Here is a 19711-nt window from a genome sequence, read left to right on the forward strand (position 1 = left end):
TTACAAATTGATCAGACAGATGAAGGAGAGAGCTTCGATGGGACACAATGGAATGATCATGGAAGGATGCTGGGGAGGGGAGTATACTGCTTGTTCAGGTGATGGAGTGCAGCTGGATTACTACTGCAGACTGGGGGAAGGGTAGCTCTGCAGAGATGAAGCCTGATTGGATATCTCTAGTCTCAGTGATTCTGTGAAATAGGAATTGAAAGACCCCAATTCCTAACTCATCATAAGAAAGATTTGCTATCACAGGATAGTCTTTGCTTGGGTGTGTCTTTGTCCCATAGGGTCCCTGCATGAACTAGACCTTTGAATATATCCTCTTTTCATTTTATATATACTTAGAAGAAAACACTCTTCTGTATCTGGACTTGGCTTAGGCTTGATTCTTTTCTTTCTTTCTTTTTTTCTTTCTTTCTTTCTTTCTTCCTTTCTTTCTGAGAATAGCTGTTCCTTGGAGTTGCCTTAAAGTCCTCAGTATGGAAGGAAGGCTGTTGAGTTGCTCAGTATAACTTCACACTAGGGTTTGTTATTCTCACCCATCATTTTTTTCTTTTTTTAATCACAAATGTGTCACTCTAGAAGAAGTCCCCCTTTCCACTTTAATTCTCTCCCAAAATGTAATTTGGTTTATGGGCCGCTACTAATAACTTGTAAAAGCTGCCTTTGGCTTTAAATCATCCTTTCTGATAACACACCCTCTGACTTGGGCAGTGCACAGAAGCACTGAAATCTGTACAAGCCTTTAACTGGCTAAAGTCTGGAGTGCTCTGAGGTGGGCCAGATCAGCATGGTTAGCATCTCATGAACTCCACCATATCTGCCTCATTGTCCCTCTGCTTGTATGACTGGTTTCACATTTCCACATTTTATCAATAATGAATACACACACACATACACACACACACACACACACACACACACACACACACACACTGGGGGGGGTGGTAGATAGAGACAGAGAGATATAAAATATTGTTTTATATTGAAGCTGAATACCATGAATTTCTTATAACAGATGTTCCCTATGTATCCTTAGAATAAGATTAAAACACAGTGATTTTTATTCTGCATTGTTTTAGACTTTGGTTCCAAGGAGAAGAGCCTACTCACATTAATTTCATTTACACAGACTTTCTACCACTGAGTCATATGAAGTGGGTGTGTTGAATATGTTATACTGATAATCTGTATTCTGAAAGGATTCCAGGCTAGTTCATGGGCTGCCAGATCACCTGGGAGCCTTTGATGGGTTCCTATTTTCTCTGGATCTGCAAATGGAATGTAAAGGACTTACTGTTTAGATTCTTGTATCCTACTCCTGCTCCATGCTGTACTTGTCGCAGCATTGGTAGATGATGATTTCTCATTCCAGATCTGAAACTGGTGTTCAGCCATTTCTATGCCAGCTCTACTAGTCAGGGTTCTCTACAGAGAGAGCCCAGATGCCCTCTGTCCCCTCTTCCTCTTTCTTTCACTAGGAAGCTTGATCCAGTCATAGTCTGTACATTATCTGCCTGTGTTTTCCTATACAGAGACAGTTATTTCTCTATGTGTGTGTCTTTACATAAATGTGTGGGATTGGGTATGTCGTTCAGCAGCAGAGTGCTTGCCTAGTAATCACAAGACCCTAAGTTCAATCCTTAGTGTTCCCTAGTACCACAAAAATAGTAACAGTAAGAATATCTGTAAGATATGTACACACACACACACACACAGAGAGAGAGAGAGAGAGAGAGAGAGAGAGAGAGAGAGACTCTTTCTATACATACATAAAGAGAAAATATACCTATCATCTATCTATCTACCTATCATCTATCTATCCTCTTTTCTGATGTGTGTGTATGTGTGTGTGTGTGTGTGTGTGTGTGTGTGAGAGAGAGAGAGAGAGAGAGAGAGAGAGAGAGAGAGAGAGAGAGAGGTGTCATATGATTAAATAGTCTGGGGAATGCCTGCCCTTCACTTTGAGCAAGTTGGAGACCCTAGAGAGCTGCTGGCATAAGTATTATAGTAATTGCCATAGGATGATGTTTAACCAGATGTGTGGACATCGCATGGCACAATTAAATTGGCACTAAAAATTAAGCATCACACTGGCCATCTTGTGAGAATGACCTCTGGCCAACACACAGCATTCTGCTAAAATTGTCCAGAAGTTAATGTCATTATTCATATTTGTCAGAAGCAATAATGTGAGGAAACATAAAAGTTAGAACTGGAGGCTTCTAGTGAATCTCTTATGGGTACATGGATACACATTGTCACTACACATTTCTAGGTTTGGTATTCAATATTCTGGGAGAAAAATTGCTTTGATATGCCCCAAATTGAGGCTGGATAAGGAATAATGTGGAAAGCTTAGAGTATTTCTGAAGATCTTGGCAGATCTGCCCTGCCTATGCTGAAGAAGATGGGTCACATCCAACTTCTAGCCAGCTTCCTGCAGCACTGTGGTCTCCAGCAGGGTGGCACTTGAGACAGGAAGACAATCTCAGTGTCTCAGCTTTTAATGAACCACATAGTATCAATTAAGACACTGAGAACAAGTTCGTTAAGTAAGCAGACTAACTAATGCTTATGTTTTCTGCAAATAAAGAGGAAATCAGTGCAAAGACTGATGAACTCCTTAGGTTAACATTGGTTGCAGAGCTGGATGCTAGGGTATATGATATATGGTTAAGTTCAATTATTTGATACTAGAATTTGATTCTTTAAAATTTTAGGATCACCCATTTTCTTCCCATCAGTGACTGGCATCATTGTTGATGGTGAGTTTCAGATCTGAATGGTTCAAAATTTCTGGGTAGGTTGGGAAAGACGGAGCTCACATTTTGCACCTCTGTCTCTGAAGACTGTGGCTTTGTGGGATATAATTCAATGTTAAGTGGCTTCCGCTGCCTCTTGGGATGCTGAGAAGCAATTGAATCTATGACCACCCTCCTTTGAATGTGATCATCAGAACATTTGAGGCAAAGCTTTGGCTTTTCCTCTCCCACTAAAACAACCACTGCCCACCCTGAGACCTTATTTAATACCACTCCCTGGAGAAAAATTGAGCACTGTTTTGCTTTGTTTCCTCTGTCAGTCCGTATCTGTCCCTATCTGTCTTAAGAAGCAAAAACCACATCCCAGCAGGCCCTCCCTTCCTGAGGCACTTGTGCCTTGACTTTCCAGAAAGGAACAGACATACTTGTCCTTTCTTCTCCTTTTCAGTGCCCACATCCAGTTGTTGGTAAGGTAAGATGAAACTGGTGTACTTGCTCATTCCTGGCCTTTCCAAACATCCTACCGTCGGCACATTTATATTAGATATTGATTTCTGTTTAATAGAATAAGCCAGGAAAAATCACACTCTTTGTTGGCGTTCAAAGGATAAACCATAAAGCCATTAGGAAGAACTGTAAGTGTAAGGATGATTAATGGGACTGGAGCTGCCGTCTACTGACTATTTCCAGATAATGTCTTTGAGAGATTCCATTGCTTTTGGCTGCAGCTCAGAGCTATTTATTTGCAAGGTGAGATCCTGAGTAATGATGTTTCCCATGTAGCCTGACTGACAGTGTTAAAGAGACAGAATGTGATGGCCCTGACCTGGGACCTTAAAGGGTTTATATGAGAAGTTGCTAGCAGATGCCAGAGGATGTTCTTTGAAAGTCAAGATGTCTGCTATCAACATGTCCCACTTCCCATGATTCCATTGCTAAGACTGAAGACTTCCAGGACGAGTGATGGCTAAGAATGCTCCATTCCCAACTTCAGTGAAACCAGTGTGATTTTTTTTCTTTCTTGCATTAGTCTTAGTTTGGTGAGATGTTTACCATGACCTGCAGGAGCCCAAGTTTGAATGTTTGTTCCTGAGTCCTACAGTCATCTGATAATTGAGGCAGTAATATAGTGAGTATGTCACTGTGTTTCTTGGCTCTTGTTAGTGTGGTATAGCTCTTCCAGTAAAGCAACAACAAGGATCTGCCCTGTCCTAGCAAATGATGATAACATGCAGGACAGTTTCTATGATAGAAAAGGTTCTCAATAAAGATCCATTAGACAAATAAACAAATAGATGATGGTTATAGGTATGTGAACATGTAGGAGCTGATATTGAGGGTGTGTTAGGGTTTCTATTGCTATGAAGAGACACCATGATCATGTCAAATTTTATAAAGGAAAACATTTAATTGGGGCTGGCTTGCAGACTAGAGGTTTACTCCATTGCTATCATGGCAGGACACGGTTGTGTGCAGGGTACGCAGGAGAACATGGTGTTGGACAGGTAACTGAGATTTCCTTATCTGGTTTTGCAGGCAAGAGGAAGACACAGTGATCCATTAGACCTGTCTTGAACTTGTGAAACCTCAGAGCTCTCCCCTCCCCACATTTCCTCCAACAAAGGCATACCTACTCCAACAGGGCCACACATCCTAATACTGCCACTCCCTCTGATCCTATGGGGGCTATTTTCTTTCAAGACACATGTTAATGTTAATATTGAACTTACAATCTTTAAATCAATGACCACTTTACAACATTAATATGTGCAGAAGAAGAAACTAAGGCTCAGATGTGTCTTGACCAAGGTGACAAATGTGGTTTTCTTGCAGGACTATTTACTTTTCAGTTTAGCAAAGAGAACAGTGATTCATGAACATTTCCCACCTTCATGTGGTATGAGTAGGCTGAATTGTCTCTTTTCTATAATGCAAATAATAATTCATTCTTGTAAAAAAAATGAAAGTTTTTTTCTGAGTTTCAAAATGCCTCTCTCCTTGTCTGTCTCTGGGTTTACTCAAATATAGGATTTGGCCTGCTTAAAAGTTTGTGCTGATTATATTCTAGACAATCCTAAAACTCCATTAGGATCTAAGACTACTTAAATATTTACTTGGGCTGGTATTTACCTTAAATCCTTTCTAGCCATGGTGAGAAAGGTGGTCGAGCCGATGCTGATTATATGGGCCTTATCATGTGTTGAGTTGTACCGCTGTTTCTCAACCTTTGTTTGCACTTTGTGCCACTGCCTAAATGAACATCTTTGATTCCCACTTTACCCCAGACTTTGCAGAGCACTGTGAACACCAGGCTCCCACCTGAAAACAGACTGCCTAGGCAGGTCCTTCCATTAATTTACCTCAAGGCTTCATTCAAGAGATTTCTTTCAGTGCCCTGCTGCCTAACATGACCCATCTCTTAGTGTTCTACCTGTCTATTCCCATCAGCAGTAACAACTTCCATTCCTCCTGAGACTCAGAGTGTAAAATTGGAAGGGACTCTTTCATTAGCACAATCTGGCCGTCTTTTTATGACCATTCCTGAAGAGTTTGAGGCCAAAGTGCACCGTTGAGGAAAGAATAAGAATGGAAAAAGAGGAGAGAAAGAAAGAAAAATTGTTCTTTAATTTCTTCTTTGGATCATTTTAATGATTATTTTCTTTCAACACGGCTGCAGGTTTCTCTGTGGTAATCAGCAATGTCATTTTGACAGCCAGGACCCGGATAGATTTTCTATCAAGGGACTGAGGCTCTGATAGTTTATCATGGAAAATAATAATGATGATAATAGTAATGGCGAGAATACCCACCTCAATGTGATTGACAAAATGTCAAGGGGAAAAAAGAAGGGCTTAATTGATTGCAGTCATTAAATATAGATAGAATCTCAGTAGGGAGTCTGTACCCTGAAAGGACACACCCCTCTGATAATGGAGAATAGTGGGGAACTTAACCCTGGGCAGCTGTGGAAGCAGCAGCTAATCTGGTGTGACAGGGTCATTAGTTATTTCTTCAGCTACCGATTTTCAAAACACCACAGGGCCAGGGAAGTGAGGTGAATTTGTTCTATCTGGCAGCCTTTTGTATTTTTAAGCAGATATACAAACTAAGTTATAGATGTGTGGATCGCCTCTTAATCCCTCTAAGACTTTCCTTTTCCTTTCTTGGTTTTGTCTGGTGTAGTCCCTTTGTGTTGATTTCCACATTCCTTTCTTACCCTTCAACAGCTTCATTAGCCTTCCCTCTCTGTAACCGTGCACCTCAGTCTCAGGTTGGTCTTTGACTTGCCTTCTTCGTTCAGCATGTGAGAGCTCCTTCCCCCACATATTGTCTTCATTCATTTTACTCTCCTCTGTGTGCTCCCCCTTTTCCTTTAGTCTAAACCTTGTTAGGAAATATTTCTCTCCCTTCTCTATTGTGGCACCCCTCTACCACCCACTGTTCACAAGGATGCTGCTATGCCCTGCATGGTGATTTTCTCCCCAGGTAATAAAGAGGCACTATGTGATCCATTCCACTGTCTTCCTTCAAGGGTGTAGTGCAGAGCAAAAAGCACTGGGGACAAATGGGTAAGGATGCCTGCAGGGAATCTTGTGTTTGGAAAGAAACCTGAAAGATTTTCATGAAGGAAAGCTTATCATTAACTTGGTTCTAGACACATCTTCAAGAAGTATCAGAATCCACTAGCATACTTGACTCATTTTGAAACCTTGATGAAAGAACCTGAACTAGAATTACACAGTATTTTAAGTAGAATTTTAATGTTAACTAGAGTTAGCTCAACTTGCCAAATGTCCATGGGAATCTGCAGATGGGCTTTTGACTACTGAAAGAGAAGGCTAGCTTCTTTCTTGCCTAGGTAAGACTCAGCTTGGAGATGAGCCTCAAAGTCACAAGACAGCATAGCCATAGAAGGCTGTATAGCTAGAGGGCTGTTGACTTGGCCTTCCTCACTGCATGGGTTGTTTGGTAGTATAGCTGGCACAGTTTAATTTCCTTAAAGGCATCCTGTGTATGTTTATTGTCTCTGTTCTGTCAGTCACAGAATGTACTGTATTTCAGAAGCTTTTAAAAATTATTTTTTTCAGAGTTATTTATTTTATGTGTGAGTGTTTTGACTGCATGTCTGTTTGAACATTGTGCACTGCTTAACGCTTGCAAAGGCCCAATGAGTGCATTGGATCTTCTGGAAATAGAGTTATAGATGGTTCTGAGCCACTAAGTCATGGGTGCTGGGAGTTGAACCTTGGTCCTGGGCAAGAGCAGTGCTTTTACCCACTGAGCCATTTCTCCCATCCCAGCTTTCAGAATTCTTACTGAAACACCACACCTTTCACACTAATATGTAGCCAGTGATACTGAGGCTACAGCAGGAGCAAGATGATACAACAAAGGGAAGAATTGAGGCATGTATGTGCATTCCCGAGTGGCTAATGTGGTTGTACACACAAACTCAGAAAGTTGTCACTTTTTTGTGGTGAGAATATGTTGCAACCATTCTCAGTCATTTTCAAGAAAATGATGCATCATTATTAATCATAATCATAAGCTGTACAATAGAGCTCTTGCCTTTATTCTTCCAATGACAAATTTTAACCAATATTTCCCCCAACCATCCACATTCTTCCAGACCCTAGACATCACTACTCAATTCCTTAAGATCACTGTTTTAGATTCCATGGATGAATGAGACCACACATGACTTTCTTTATCATAACATCCTCATCAAATGTATCTATTTTGTTCTGAATAGTAGATATTACTCCTTAGAATGGATCAGGAGCCACAGTGTGTAATTACTACCTTTCTTTATTTTCTATGGATGGCCACTTAGACTTAGTTTACATCTTGGCTGTTGTAGATAGGTCTGCTTTTTACATAGGAGATAGCTATCTATTTAATATATTGATTTTATTTCCTTTGGAAATATATGCAGGAGTAGGATTGCCTAGTCATATGGCAATCATATATTTAATTTTTGAAGTGTTCCATACCATTCTCCATAACAATTATACTAATTTGACTTTCTAGCAACAATACATAAAGATTCTCGTTTTCCACATTTTGCGAAACTCTTGCTTCCTTTTTGTCTTTTTGATAGTATCCTTTCTGACATAAACAAACAATGATTTTATTGCTGTTAAGTAATGTGGCAGTATTGAGGCCCAACTCAGATTTACTGGAGAGAACATACTTAGGAATCAAACATGTGTCCTCATTTGTCCTCTTTCTTGAAGTAAGTTGCTTGAATTCTCTTGGTATCAGATTTCTTATCTTTAAAATGGAATTAACATCTATTACATGTAGATTCTGACATGTGTCATGTGATAAGAGAAGATGACATGGAGCAGAGGAGCAGACGTGTCTGCGCTTACACGAGAAAGACTGTGTACATTGCTACTTGTCTTAATCTCTATAAACTGCTCTAGCAATGATCATTTCTGCACTGTTGTAAATATATATATATATATATGGTTTTTACCAAACATATATCATTGTTTTTTTTCACACTTTGTAAATGAACATAAGAAACAAGATAGGTACATCTGTGCTCAATCCTGTTGGTCTAGCCTGATATATTTTTAAACCTCAATACATCAAGTTCCCATCTGTACTGAAACCTGCTTTGTGCAGAGGATGCCTGGGTCGGTGAGAAATGAACAGTTCTGGCCTTTATGAATTTAGTAGATGGGTAGAGAGATGACTCAGTGGGTCACACAATTTCTAATCAAGCATGAGAACCAAAGTTCAGGTAACCATATACGGATGCCAGGTGGACACAATGGCCCACCTGTAATCCCAGTGCATTCCAGGTGAAGACAAGAAAACTCTGGAGCAAACTGGCTAGTGTAGGTGCTAAACTGGTGAACTCAAGGTTCAGTGAAAGAACTTGCTTCAATATATAAGGTACAGCATTGTCAAGGAAGACATCCCAAGGGGAGGGAGAGGGAACTGGGATTGACATGTAAAATAATCTTGTTTCTAATTTAAATAAAAAATGGAGAGAAAGAAAAAAATGGTCTCCTTTAATGAAACACAACATAAAATAAAACCTTACCCTGGACTTCACACTTCTCTAAGAACATTCTGTCATTCTAAGTCAGACACAATGTAGGGAGGAAGTCAAATTTACTCCAATTGTATAGGTGTGTCTACTTATCTAAAATTATATGATGCTTCTACAACCTACATTGTTTGGTGTTTGCTATCCTAATCAACTGTAAGTTCACATAGATACCTTATTACTGAAGCTTATGCTTTCCATGACCCCAAGCATACACAAAATCCCTTATTTATTATTATTTTAGATCACAGCATCCGGGGAAAATAACACAATGCACTCATCAATTTTATGGGCTAAAATGCCATTTTTTCTCCTCCTCCTTTTCTTGACCTCATTTCTCAGTTGTGAGGCATTAAAGAAAAAAGTGCTTGATGTCCGTTTCCCCATTTGTGCAAGTGATAAATACAACCACCTCCCCCTTTCACAGAGCAGGAGGGATGCTTCCTAATTTACCCCTAGCAAAGTGTTTTACATGCTCAGAGTACCTTCTGTTAGGAGCATCAAGACCCTGCTGTCTTTATTATTAGTAAAGAAGAGCAGCCTGAGCCAGAAGCACCAAAAGTCCCCATCCCCTTCTCTTTAGGCACATTGGGTACTCTTCTCTGGCACTTTTTTCACCCTGTTGGTCAATTATTTATTAATTAACCTATATAGAACCATAATTCTAGACTTTCCAGTTGCATCCTATTTAAAGAACTCCAACTGTCTCCTTTGTACTGTTAAATCAAGTGTCCTTACACAGAGGCGAAGTATTGTGGGGACCACTCTGCTTATCAAGGGAATGGGCAGAGGGACCAGAACAACAGAGAGTTAGTGACAAGAACTAACTCTGCTTTCCAGAGCCAGGAATACTCAGTTTCTACTAGGAACCTCTCATCTCAGGGGTGGGTGGTGGTGGGAGTCTCCCACACTCCCTCCTGAATCCAAACTACAATTCGAATTATACTAGAATGCCAGCATGCTTCATGCCCAGCCATTTCCATAAAGAAATCATTTAAATTTGTCTCACAGTCTACTTCTCCTGAAGCTTTGCCTGCAAAGGGTTTAACTTTTATATCGTCTTCCACAGCCCCCAAACAAAACAAGCATTTTATTTCATCCTCCATGAAAGTAACTTCTATTTATCTTGGTGAGGTTCCCGTTCTCACTAATCTACAGTCACCAGTCAGATCGTCTTTGTTCTCAGTGCTGTCTGGCTATTGAATCTTGGTGTCTGAGACTCCGAGTCTGTGACAGAGGAAGCATCTTGTCATTTTAATGAATTGAGTTCTCTTCCAGCACTGCTCTTCTCCAGAACAGTCCATTTCCATAGCCATCAACATGTCAGATGGAAAATAAGCCAGGTTGCAGAGTGGCACTGTGCTTGTGCAACTGTGTATACGTGCAGAACAACTCAGATTATTGCTGAATCCAGTAGCTGTGAAGACCCAGTTATATCATTTGTTCCCTGTCACTTAGGGAGATAACCCCCTGCTTAATCCAAAACCATTGACAATTACAACAGGGCCTTTAAAGAATGAATGCCCTCAGCAAGTGGAAATGGAGATGTGTCATTTTGTGTGAGGGAAGTCCTCTATTTGAGCTTATTTGTCATCTTTAGAAGTTGATCATCGAATCCATTGGGCAGAGCATAACATAGCAGGAAGGACAAGAGGATTGAAAACAGAGACACAGATTCAGGTTCAGAACTCTGTGGCCCAAAGACAAGCAGTTAAAAATCTCCAAACCTTTTTTTCTGCACTCATCTCTTTAGTAAGAGTAATGAAGTTTACTGACTCCTGGGACCTCAGCATTCGAGCTAGAGCTTCTAAACGAACATTATAGAGTCCTTTGTAGGTTCCAAAATGATATGCAAATAGTCCTCATTATTAACATAGTTAGTCAAAACGAACCTCAAACACAAAGGAGAACATGCAAAGCATCCAAAACACAACACAGGGCACAAAGGATTCACCTTGCACAATTGTGGCCTCCTGGGACAACTTCAGAGGGAGAGTCAAACAAAACTTAGTGAGCAGAGCACTAAGACTAGCAAATGACCATCAGGGACTTTAGGTGTAACACGTAGAAGAGGCATCTCTGACTAAGACGGTATTTCTTGGATAGATAGCAAAGGTGTCTCACAGCTTCACAGGGACAAGCAGGCAGGTGATTCAGGCATGAACTGTATTGTGTTCCTTTGGCTTTGCAGAATCTCTAGCTTCATGTGGAATTCACATGGACAAATGACTTAACCTTCCCCTGCCTCAGTTTCCTCATGAATAAAACAATTTATGTCCTTTCAGACCTTGAGCACCTAATGTAAGAGGCAAAACTGACCGTGCAGATACAGAAACACTCCCGGTAATTTATGACCTCATTAAGGTGGATTCCTACTTTTTTAATGGTATACCCTTTTTTAGGCTGCTTTTCTTTCCTGAGAATAGAGAGAAGGGTGGATGAGGCTGAACTGAAAGCGCTCCAAGGAGATAGTATTCTAAGAGTAATAGAAGGAAGTAAAATCTGAAAAACACGTCAGCTGACCATCAGGAATAAACAGATTCCTGGCAATAGCCATGATTAGATCACAAAATTGCTTTTCGCAGGAAGTGCTGGAAACATTTACTGCTGGACTGGGTGAAGTATTTTCAGGGACCAGGTGACCTGCCATTTCCTCCCAATTTATCTATCAGGGTTTAGTTTGTTTGTCTGTTTTTGTATTTCATACTAAAAATGAAGCTACTGAGCTCTTATGGCCCCTGTGTGGGTTTTGGGGTGCATCATTATTTGGGCATGCTGTGGTGTTCTGTTATGGTTATCATCCATTCTGCCTTGGTCTTTGGGACTCACATTTTACTGCTGGCTCCGAGTCTCCACGGTGCACCATCAGCACCTACTTGGCATTAAATGCTTCAGGTAGTGTCTCTACTCTTTAAACAAGGAACTGAATGTTGGCAGCTTCAGATGGACCATGAAAATGGTCTGCTGTTTAAATGCTAATGTTGAGGGCTAAAGTGATGATACCTGGTCAGGAATTGTGTTTTCTGTGCTGGCTTGAGCTTACCATTCAGTTCTTCCTACTTGTTCAATTGTAGTAAACATTTTTCATGGGCCTTTTAAAGTGTTTGCAAAAATACCTCCTAAGCAAAAACAGAAAAATACATTTTCCTTTTGGTGCCGTTTGCAACAACTATACCTTTTGAACTGAAAAATGCTTATGGAAGGATGATGAACAAATTGTATTTAACGGTTATTTATGTAGTCTTCATTTGTCAGTAAATCTAGTCTTTGAAGAGAAAAAGCTGTATATAAGTGCATGTATGTATGTATCTGCCTGTGGCAACAGGCTCTATAGCAAACACGCTTTTGAATAAAGGCCCACTTATATGATGATTCCATAGGAAGATAGTGGAGCTGAAATACTGCCCTTGTGTCGTGATACCTTTGCCATCTCAGGGACATGCAACACATTTGTCATGTGCTTGTGATGATGTTAGTGCAAACAAACACACTGCACTGCCAGCCCTATGACACTGTGGCACACACAAGTGTAGTACAAAAGGTGTAGGGATACTGATAGCCCATTACATTGCTGTATTTTTCTATACTGTATAGCGATGTGCTATAGTACAGCAACCTAAGCCTTTATCACTGCTTTATAGTGTACTTATATTTATGAAAGACATTAACTACAAGTCATTGTGTTGCTTCCCACTGGCAGCTGCTGCACATGTCTCATGCTTATTGTGTCTTTTGATGGGATCAAGGGGCTATGTCAATTGATTCATCTCCATCAGTGAGGTTTGTGCAAGTGCACTTTGCGATGCTCACACGATCCTGAGTTCCTCAAGATGTACCGCAGTCATTAAGCAGCGCACACACACACACACGTGTGTGTGCAGTGCTGTGTACTTGAGTGAGTGCATGCAGGTGGTGGCAAATGTGTTTGTGTTTTTTCTTTTTTCTTTTTTGAGGCAAGTCTCTGCAATATCTCAACACTACATTTAGACGTGTATCTTTAACTTACCCACAGGCTCCCAAAATACTCTTATTTTGAAAAAACATAGTAATGCCTGAACTAGTCACTCAAAACCCAGATTTCTGACTCAGGGAACAAAGGTGTGTGACCAAACTAGGGCTGACATGTCAGCCCTGTTTACTTCCTATCTTCTCCTTGCCCATACCTCAGAAATCAAACCCTTTGTCATCCATTCTGTGATATCTGCCTCTCAACATAGTGTCTGGCATGTACATGGTAGATGGACCCTTAAAACAATAGGTTCTGAGTTTTCTCATTATGTTCTTTCTAGGAAAGAATCTCAAAAATGTCCATATTAGCATTACTGGTACCATTGGCTACCCACATGCTAGGCAAAGGCTCTATGGTTGAGCCCCTTCAATAGCTCTAATCATATATTTGTTTTTAGCTTTTGTCTGTATGTTTGTTCAAAACAGGGTCTCATTCAACCCAAGTTAACTTTGAACTCTCTTGGAACTAAGGATGACTTTGAACTTCTGGTCTTCCTACCTACCTGATGTTGAGATTACAGGCATAGGCTACCATGCCAGGTTTTACCTAAAAATATCTTTTGAGAGCTGAGGTCATAATTAAATGAGAACCTTAGCTTATAACTATAGGTCTGATCTCACTCTTTGATCTCCTGTTTAACCTGAAGCACATTTCCTTCCTAGCCTGTTTCATGGTTGTAATTTCATTCAGATTCCCCGAATTCCCATTTGCATGGCCTGTTAGATCAGTAACAAGTGGTTGATGGTAAAAATTTTCAGAGCTGGTCTTTACACACTTAATGCAGCTAATATGCCTTTATTCACATGATCCAGAACACCAGCATAGTCCCTCATACAGAATCACAGATATTTACTATGTTTTGGAGACGAAGAACACAAGGCTCAGAGATGTTAAGTGATTTGGCTGCAGTTGTATAACAAGTCTTTTTCTCTGTGTCCTACCTGCCAGCTCCTAAATAACCATACAGAAGCTTCCTATTAATTATGAAAGCCAGCCAATAGCTTAGGCTTGTTTCTAACTAGCTCTTATAACTTAAAAGCCATATTTTTAATGATCTGGTTTTTTTTTTACCATGTGGCTTTTAACTCTATCCATATTGTGTATTCTACTCATTCCACATCTGGCTGGCTTCTCCCTGAGTCTCTGCCCTTTTTCCTAGCATCCTCTCTGCCCCCCCCCCCCAAATCTACCTAGCTATTGGCCATTCAGCTTTTTATTAAATCAACCTGAGTGACAAATCTTCATAGTGTACAAAAAAGATTATTCCACAACACAGTTTCAAAGGGAGCTAATGACTGCGTCATTTCCATCTAAACCTAGCTCTGTTCTGTGATTCCACCACTACTACTGTGGGGCACTGTCTGACTCTGTTGTCTCTGACATGCTTTACAGTCTTTCTCCCTGGGTTGTCAACCAATTGGTGTCAAGCTGGCAGAGTGCTCATTGTTTCTTGTCTCCTGCATCTTGTGCTGTTCCAGCTTACAAAATTCCCCACCTCCAAAACCCTGAAGCCGTGGTCAATCAACCAATTTAAAAGTGCTACAGAATACTACCATGTGTCAAGTTCTTGCTTCATTTGTCATGAATACAGAGCAGGTGCTATCAACCTCTGTGATGCTTAGGAGACTGAAACCCAAAAGCCTTACAGACCTGGTAGTTCTGAATAGAGGGGAGAAGTAGAACAGGGAAGATGGAATGGGAAAAGGCCACAGAAAGGTCTGGACTGTGGAGGCAGGGCACTCACCAGGGAGATGGATCAGAGTTAGAACAGAGACTGGTGATGGGAGAACTGTACATGCAGGGTGTGTAAACAGAAGTAGTGGAGCATGAGATGGGCATGAGGAGGGCTTGAGGGCCTTGAGGGGTATCTTGAAACACAAGGGGAATATCATGCACACACGGTAGGGAGATGGTGGCACATGGAAGAGACACAATAGCACGTGACATAGACTTGAAGAGGGCTTGATACAGCATAAAGGGAACAGAAGAGGACCCTAAAGAAACACAAGACAGATGGAGTGGACAACAGTCCTTGCCTCTTCTTTGGGCATAAATACAGAATGAAGTCAGTGGGACAGGCCTTCCTCAACACAAATGTGGTAATGCAAAGATAGACGGTCCTTAAAATGTGGAAGCAGCTCAAACCTATCCATTCAGCTCTTACTTAGTACAAAGCTTCAGGACATAGTGAAGTCTCCCTTTATTGGAACTACCTTGATGTGCCACATACTCACCAGCAATCACCAAAACCACCCCAGGACAGTAGAACATCTGTTGCAGAGTAAGTCTGGAACCATTCTTCTGGGTGCCTCACCTTATTAAACACATCAGCAGCCAGCATCCTCTATGACTATTGTCTGCCACCAGCTAACCAGAAGTACAAAGCAACAACCCCATTTTGTGTTCTCAGGTCATGACAGAGGAACACGGTAAAGACAGCCCCTGTATTGTACTTTACAACCTAAAACCCTGAGCCCATCTCTCATGCAAGTGTGTGACACAATCTTTCATGTCAACACATTCAATTGTAATTTTATCTTGACTAGGGACCACTGTACCAGGAAATATGTGAGCCTATCACAGGATATTCTCCACCCTTAACACCCTGTTTTCAGATGACTGTTTATTTGACATTTCCCTCTTTGTCTATTAGTTCACTGGGCTGTGTTGATGGCCACTTATCACAGGCCAGATTGAGCTGAGTGCATTTGGGATGCTCTGTGGCCAATAATGGTCCATGCATAAAACCGTATGCACTAAGGGTCTGACACACAGGGCAACAAGCCTGTGGAGCAGGAGTTGATACAGCCTGACCTCAGCTGAACAACAGTAGTGTATATATTGTACTCGTGGAGCCATCTTAAAAGTCCTCAAGGAACACCTTCCACAAAGCAATATTTTCTTACCCTCAAAGACCGATCTCAGTGTAACCATGCAAGATAAGGTTTTGCATAAAGGGTGGCTTTGTGATTTATAATCTTCTTTCATGAAAGAATAGCCCGGAAACTTCAGGTCACACTTGTGTCTGAGGATTTGAAATATTTTAATCCAAAAAGAAAAGCTTTAAGAAAGAGTTTAGCTGTCAGGAGCTCTTTTTCTGTAACACTTGGGGATGAGGCAAAGGAAAGCTCTCGAAGTCAGTAGCTAGGCCTGACTCAAATCTTATTAACTTGCTTTGAAGTTCTGGTATTGCTACATCCAAAAAAGTCGCCTCAGTCCACTGTCTTTGCTAGCTGTCACTGTCCTGCCAGGATACTTGCGTACATATCCAGGAATCAGCCCTGAAGTTGGTACTTGTTTATTTTGGGATTTATCCAGACTAGCATTTTGACCTGTGAGAGGCCATTGTGCTTCTCTTTCTTTTGGGTATAAATGAAAAAGTTATATTTTAAATTTTCTTTATTGCTTTTCTTCCCAAGTAATCCAGATAGGTTGTGATATTTAAAATTAAAGTTATACTAGAAAAAGATGATGGGCTCAGATTATCCAAGCCCTAGGTTCTCCCTGGGGTGCAAATATAAACAAAGAGCTTGCAGGGATAAGGGACAAATTCAAGCTATGTTTTCAAAAGGTACTGAATATTGAAAGTAACATTACATAGTGCATATATCTCTATAGTGTGTGGTTTTGAAGCGACTGTGCTTCTTGCCAGATATGTCAACCAATGTAATTCTGGTTTGTTTTCTAACTTTGCCTTTATCATGGGAATCATACTTCTTAGCTGCAAAGCTGATAAACCTACAAGCTAGAAATGATTGATAACTCATGTGAAGAATGTATTCAGATTAATATCACATGAAGAAATCATTTAAAGAGGAAAATGCTGAACAATGGTCAGCATCCAGTAGGAGCCCAGCAGTACTCCAGTATTTACTTCTAAACACCCATGATCCATTGTGGTTGATAATTATTAACTTCCGGGCTGGAGAGATGGCTCAGCGGTTAAGAACACAAGGTTGGTCTTCCAGAGGACCTGTGCTCAATTCCCAGTACCCACATGGCAGCTCACCATATTATATAATTGCAATTCCTACAGATAATTATTAACTGGAAGATTCTGGACATAAACAATTTTTAAGTTTTTACTTGCATGGCATTTTTGAATAGTTGGAACTATGTCACACTGCCCTCCTCCATCCTGTCTGGGGACCCGGCTCATCCCTTCATCCAATGTAACCAGCACTATCTATCCCTTAGTCATTAGCTAGCTGTCTTGGCACTTTGTATGTTCAAGTAATCATTATTTTGCTTATTAATAGCACCACAGTGGTGGTGTGAGCAATTCAGACACGCCAGACAAGTGCTTCCTTGAAATGAAAAGGTGGAAGCTCTTGACATACTGAGAACAGAATAAAAATCATATGCTGAGGCTGCAAGATCAACAGTGAGCAGAAACTGTCTAGGAAATTTTGAAATAAAATTGTGCTAACTTTTCTGTGTCTTGTCAAAACACAGAAGATAGGGCCACAGGTCATGTTCGGGGTTGAGTCCCAAGTGCTCCCTCAAACAGCTAACTTCATCCCACTACACGACAAGTACAGTACAATAAGATTTTAAGAGAGAAAGGTCAATTGAGAATTGCCGAATAACTTTCATTCCAGCATATTTCCATAGCAGTTCTACCTCACCCCCGGTTATTGATATTAGTCTCTTACTGTGCCTGATTTATAAACTGTATCATGGGTTTGCATATATAGGAAACCACAATATTTGTTGGGTTCATGCTGTCTTTACTGTCAATCTTATTTAAGACAACTACTGGGAAATAATAAATCCATTTCCAAGCTAATTTAGCTAGCTTAAGAGAAGGATAGCATAAAAATGACACATGAAAAAAAAAAGAAAAAATGACACATGAAGATACACACTAATATTAGTATTTATTGTTGAGTATGTATATATTTTTGTTTATATTTATGTGCTTATGAACATAGTTATTTGGAATATTTAATGCCACATTAGCACACAGGAGTTATCCTTCTATTTTCAGTCAAGTATCTTGAGATTTAGATGTAACTCACCTGATGTCCCTTACATAGTAAATGAAGCCCAGATTTGAAATCTTGGCTTTCCACCAAAGGGGTCATGTTTTTACATGATATTTCATTTTTTAAAAGCAGGGACCATTAGATAAAAATCAACCCAAGAACCTGGTGTTTACAGACTCTTAAATTTTACTTAAATTCGGGAAGTTATTTTGAACTTTCATTTCCTTATTTTTTGAAAAGGCAAATAAAGATGTTGACCTTGGAGAACTATTGTCAGCCTTAAATGAGATCCAGCTGATGAAACTGTCCACATATGTGCCTGCAGATTGTTGGCTTGCACAAAAGATTACCTTGTATTGTATATTAGTTGTACTTTATCTATTTGGACTTGGGATTTTTTTTTGTCTTGTTAGAAATAGAAAATTGTGTTTCCCAACTCAAAGAAGCAAGAGGATACTTCTGAATATTTTTGGTGATGTGAAAACAGTTTCTGTCACATTGAAGCGATGACCTTTCTTTCTTTCTTTCTTTCTTTCTTTCTTTCTTTCTTTCTTTCTTCTTTTTTCCCTTGGGACAGTGCTAGTTAGCTACTAAGTATATTACATAAACCCCTATCATTAAACATCCCCAAGATTTCAAACTGCTCTTCTGTTTGAATTAACTCTGGGAAACTAAAAATAGCCCCTGACTTTGCCTCTCTTCCTGTCTTCATCCCCACAGCTTGAACCAGCTTTCCTCAAGGGCTTTGGAGAGAAAGTTCTCTTCCTGTCACTCTCACCTTGAAGGTGGGCACAATGGATTGCAATGGCTCTTGCCATGCATCATATGTCCATAGAGGCCTTCAGGGGACAGGTCTGTTACATTACCGGTCTACAAGGGCAGGTAACTTAATAAGGTTATCATATTTTCCCTCTATTCAGTGACTTAAGAATACCATTCTAAAACAAATTCAGTCAAATGCTGTTCTACTTAAAAATCAGTTCCAGAGTGAGACAGGCAGGAGGTGAATCAGAGGATATTTAGTGTAACTCAGGTTGTAAATGGAAAACTGGCCTTTCAGGTCTCTGTTCTGTATTTGTTTCAGGACTATGGGGAATCTTGTGACTGTCCACAAGATACTACGGGCTCTGAAAAAATGACAATTTCAATATAGACAATCTTAACGAGGCATCTTGACTTCCAATATACTCAGCTTTTCAAGAAATATTTACTTACATAATTGTGTCTTGACTCCTCTAAATTGCTTCCATATGCTAAACTCAGCCGTTCCTACAGTTGATTAATTAACCTTTTGGGGGATCTTATGAAGTGCTGTCTGTGGCTAACTGCCTAGTTGCAGCGAGGCATGGATTTTTGTGCAGCAGTGTTTGTGCATATAATTATGTCAGTGTTTTCTTTCATTCTTCCTCCTCCTTCTTTTTAATGAATGAGAAGCATAAAATGGAAAAGTACTAGTGTTATGGAACTACCCGTTAGTATTCACTTACAGCTGAGCCCAGAGTCTCCTGAGAAAATGATGTGAATGAATAGGTAGGCTCAAAACAGTGAACTTTGACATGTATCAGCAAGAGACATGGGACACAATGAATAGGAACAGCATATAAGGTTAAACATTGCCTCTGAAATGCAAAGTGTAATGAAAATGTGTTGCTGCCCTTGGACATTGGAAGGACACTTACCAGAAGGGTGTGTAGACTAATCATGGAGTTACAGGAGGGCTGGATCCTGGCTCATTCTGGATGGCAACTCTTCTGCAGGGTTCCAGATATTATTCTGGAAGCTATCTCGATACAGGTGGTGTCTCTCATCTCTGAAATGCAAACAGGTTTCCTCATTACTAGAGAAAGCACCACAGGGTATCAAGTCTAATCTACACAGCTGC

General features: G+C 40.3%; 1 protein-coding gene across 3 annotated transcripts in view; it reads left to right on the top strand.

The window, feature by feature from the left end:
• Positions 1-19711, top strand: part of Opcml (opioid binding protein/cell adhesion molecule like) — a 522006-nt gene that overhangs the window by 58320 nt on the left and 443975 nt on the right. The gene's annotated exons all lie outside the window — the stretch shown is intronic.

This window comes from Cricetulus griseus, chromosome 4 (assembly GCF_003668045.3).
Source record: "Cricetulus griseus strain 17A/GY chromosome 4, alternate assembly CriGri-PICRH-1.0, whole genome shotgun sequence".
In the NCBI taxonomy this organism is placed as follows: Eukaryota; Metazoa; Chordata; class Mammalia; order Rodentia; family Cricetidae; genus Cricetulus; species Cricetulus griseus.